The following is a 3,783-nucleotide window of genomic DNA, read 5'->3' on the forward strand; positions in this document are numbered from 1 at the left end:
CTATGACTTCTTCCTCCCTGCTTCAGGGCAAGCCCTGGGCTGAGACACGTGAAAAACAAGAAAGGGTTCTGGTACAGAAGAGAACAGGGGATTTCTCCTCATTTCCCTGGGCACAGGCTGGGATTTCAAGCCCTCTCAGAGGAACAACCAACAGGGTGCATCCCAGGTGGCAGGCTGCAATGGTTAAGGGGGGCTCCCAGCAGAAAAGAGAGTCAGTTCTTCTTCTATCCAACCAACACCAAGTTCAGTTCAACACTGAACAACATTAGCTATCAGTGTTTTTATCCTGTGACAGTGTGATATTACAGAGAAATTCTGTCACTGTTCAGTTCAATCATCATATATTCTTAATTTTTAATTGTCATTTGTATTATTACATTTTCTTTTTTTCCAGTCCCTTTGAATTATAGTGTCTCTGTTAGTGGTTTCTAAGAGCTTGTTTATGACTAAGGTGTTAAGCATTTCTCATGAATACTATGGGTTTTTTTTGTTTGTTATTATTAGTTTCCCTTACTGTGGGTTTCAGCAGCAGATACCAGAAAAATGCCCAGTGCCCAGACAGGATGAGAAACAGCCTCACATGCCTAGCCCACGTGGCTCCGTGGTTGAATGTTGACCTACGAACCAGGAGGTCACATGCCCAGGTTGGGGGCTCAGTCCCCACCCCCCCCCCCGGGGGGGGGCGGGGGAGGGGCGCGTGCAGGAAGCAGCCGATCAATGATTCAGAGAGAATCATTGAAGTTTCTCTCTCTCGCTCCCTCTTCCTTCTTCTCTGAAATCAATAAAACATATTAAAAAAAAAAGAAAGAAAGAAAGAAAAGAAAGGAACAGTCTCACAGAGGTCAGGGAGGGCCAGGCACACAGGGCAGGACCCACGTCCAGAGCCCCTACCCCAAGTTCCTTTTCAACTCCACACTCAGACACCTTCTGACAGGGGAGACCATCTGAATGACCGAGCAATTACGGGAAATAAAGTTAAACCTAAATAGACTTAAAAGAAAAGGGAGCCTAATTTACCTTTCATTGGTGAGTTTAGTTTCACTTTTGCTTCCAGCCTTTACAGGAGAAGGCCTTCTTTATTTTCTAGAGAAACAGAGAATGCTCCATCTTCTTTCTTATTATTTCCCTTGTCTGACAATCTTGTGGCAATGCTGCTTCCTTCACACCAAAACACACAAAACTCTAGAAGTATTTGCCAATCTTATTTGGTCCAGGCACTAACTCCCATTGAGTCAATTGTAGTTCTAAAAATGATTTTTTATTTTACTTATTAGACCTGAATGATGAACATCACTATATCCTCTCCAAGACCTGTTTTCTTTTTCTCCTGGCCACACAGTTAAGTTATATTTAAATTAAATTTCAGCCTCCCTAGTAGTTAGGTGGGGTAATATGACTGTATTCTAGTCAATGGAATGTGGATGGAGGAATAGATACTTCTCCCAGGCTTGGCCTCTAGAAACTTCTATACAGTCCATGTTCGTCCTTCTCTCACCTGTCAACTAGGGGCCTGTAACTAATAAATTCTTTTGTTTATCCATTTCCTGATGGCTGTAGCTGAAGGGCATCAGTTATAGTAATCAGAAACACAAGGCCAGTCCAGTTGTAACATTGATTTAGAACAGTGGTCGGCAAACTGTTGCTCACGAGCCACATGCCGCTCGTGAGCTGCAGTTTGCTGCTCTGTTGACTAATGAGTTTGCCAACTACTGGTAGAAAGAAGAGAAGTCTGTGGGAAGCTAAACCCTCCCAGGTGAGTGCCTCCAGGCATTTCTAGCTGATAGCATTCCTCCTCATAAGCTGAGACCCACCCAAAATAGTAATGCCTTGTGCCATGACTTTAGGACATAGCCATCACTAGGGGATAGGATATTTTTCAGCTCCAGGATAATCTTATGGGACCACCGTGGTATCTGTGGTCCTTTGTTGACTGAAACATCGTTGTGCAGCACATGACTATATTACTACTATTAATTTACTTTAAAAGTTATTCCTTTTACTCACAATGGAAATGTCAAGTGCTAAAAATATTGTAATGACAAGTGTATGGAAAAGAACTAACAGTATGATGTTTTGTAATCTCCAGGGCAAGCTAGCAAGATCATTAGAACATATTTCTTCTTCATGAGCTACTATGGTGAGTTCTTTTAATGTTTAATGCTGAACTAGACAAATTCAAAAGAAGACAGTTTCCTTCCTCCCTCCTTTCCTCCCTTCCTTCCTCCCTCCTTTCCTCCCTTCCTTCCTCCCTCCTTTCCTTCCTTCCTTCCTTCCTTCCTTCCTTCCTTCCTTCCTTCCTTCCTTCCTTCCTTCCTTCCTTCCTTTTTTAAGTTAGCCTTGGTGGGATGGCTCAGTTGGAGTTGAGGTTATCTCTAGCGGCGAAACCAGAGCCAGATATTAAGCAGCCAGAATGCTACAGTAATTGAACACATGACAGTCTCTCTTTTAGCACGTTCTTTGTTCTCCTCTTCTATAAGTTGTAGACGTCGATTTAGTTTGATTATCTGTCGTCTTAATGAAGCTGCACGTACAACAGTCATATCATCTAAAGTTCCTTCAATTGTGTCTGTATTTGAGATGCCATACCTGACACTCTCATCGTGAGGACTGGAAATGATGGCCACAGACCCATCACTCAACACAGGGCTTTGACAATGTATTTCACTTAGTCTTCTTACGGTGTACCCTGGTGCAGAATTCAGTGCCTGGAACCTTGAAATCTTATTTCTTGGGACAAAATCTGACCTGTGACACATGGAGTCAGTTCTGACCAGCTGTCTGTTTGGGGAAGCAGCATTTTCACTCATAGAGCGCTCTCTTTTTAGCCTGCCAACTGCATGGATTTCTTCATTTTGAGGGTTTGAAGGAGGTCTTTCTGAATCCAGAATATCTAGTGGTCTTCCACTTAGGTCAAGTGCAGGAGGTAGTGTTTTTAGTGCCAGAAGTTTAAAGATTTTTAGTGCCAGAGGTCAAGGCCTGCTGGTCTTGAAAATGGAATGTCTTCATTATTCCCTCTCTGGAACCTGCATAATCACAGTAGCATTTGGAACTCCTCCTTGGAATTCTTGTTCCAGATCAGCATTTGGTGGTGTCACCTTTAATTTTAACGGGTCCACATTAGCTGACCAATACCTTACTAGTAGGTGTATTCCATTTTATACTGAATTCCTCTAATTCCCACCATCTCAGCAGCAGTGTGAGAAGGAAATGCTGTCCCATTCACTCATCCTATTGGTGTGTCACTTGGTTTTCTTTTACTCATTTTTTTTTTCTTATTTATTTTTAAATCCTCACCTGAGAATATTTTCCCATTGATTTTCAGAGAGTGGAAGAGAGAGGGAAAGACAGAGAGAAACATTGATGTGAGAGAGACACATTGATTGAATGCCTCTTGCACTTGTCCAACCAGGGCCTGGGCAGATGAAGATCCTGCAACTGAGGTACATGCCCTTGACCTAAATCGAACTTGGGACCCTTCAATCCACAGGCCAACACTTTATCCACTGAGCCAAACCTGCTAGGGCTACTCATTTTTTAATATAGTATATACATGTCTATAATAGCTATTAAAATACTGCTACCCTGTAGTTCACTTTACTCAACAATTCCCCTACAGATCTGGACTTTTGGGGAGGTGTACATAATAACACAGAAATTGCTTTTCCAGAAATGTATACCATTACTACTTGCTATTTGCCACTATTTGCTTCTGTGCTTCATATGAAGTCCTTTAATTTGCTTCAATGTACACATACTGGATTTAGAGCTACTTTTGACCCTCTG

General features: G+C 42.3%; 1 pseudogene across 1 annotated transcript; it reads right to left on the reverse strand.

Annotated features, from left to right (window-relative positions):
- Positions 1-2,372: 2,372 nt before the first annotated feature.
- LOC308244912 (mitochondrial fission factor-like) lies at positions 2,373-3,262 on the reverse strand (annotated as a pseudogene). The gene has a single exon. The product of its transcript is annotated as a mitochondrial fission factor-like (transcript).
- Positions 3,263-3,783: the final 521 nt, after the last annotated feature.

Source organism: Plecotus auritus, assembly GCF_963455305.1.
Source record: "Plecotus auritus genome assembly, chromosome: 3".
NCBI lineage: Eukaryota > Metazoa > Chordata > Mammalia > Chiroptera > Vespertilionidae > Plecotus > Plecotus auritus.